Below are 584 nucleotides of genomic sequence, written 5' to 3'. Positions count from 1 at the left end.
CCGAAGCGGGGAGGGGAGAAGAAGGAGGAGCTTCACCTTGACAACGTCCCGAGACAAAGGTGATGGACGATGGCAGGCGGTCGGTCACGTGCTCGTCATAAACACCACGGCAGGCCAAGCAGGGGAGGAAGGGGCGGGGCACGCAATCAGCAGTAAAAGCTCTGTGTCCTCCGAGGGGCGGCAGCAGCCTACGTGATTCTATATTCTAAAATGTCTGCCGTTTACAAGCCGTCTTTAAAATTCTTCCCGCATCTTCACATCGACATGGCATTGGGCCAAGAAGTGGCGCTAGCATCAACAAGAAGTGCCATCTCCAATTTAGAGTGTGATTATGTTGAAGAGAGTACAGTATTTGTTTAGAATTTTATATTATTTAAAAACATTCAGACCAAAATCTGTTAAATTACTACCCAGGCTTGGAAATAACAATCGAAAAACCCTAGTAGGATCAACCCTATTATATCTATATCATAGTTACATGTTTTTGCAATATCAAGTGTGGTGGCACGGTGGAGTGAGTGGTCAGCGCGTAAGTCTCACAGATCTGGGGTCTTGGGTTAAAGTCTAGGTCGGTCCAACTGTGT

Source organism: Stigmatopora nigra, chromosome 14 (genome assembly GCF_051989575.1).
Source record: "Stigmatopora nigra isolate UIUO_SnigA chromosome 14, RoL_Snig_1.1, whole genome shotgun sequence".
NCBI lineage: Eukaryota > Metazoa > Chordata > Actinopteri > Syngnathiformes > Syngnathidae > Stigmatopora > Stigmatopora nigra.
The sequence above is the reverse complement of the archived record's forward strand: the minus strand, read 5'-3'. Positions refer to the sequence as shown.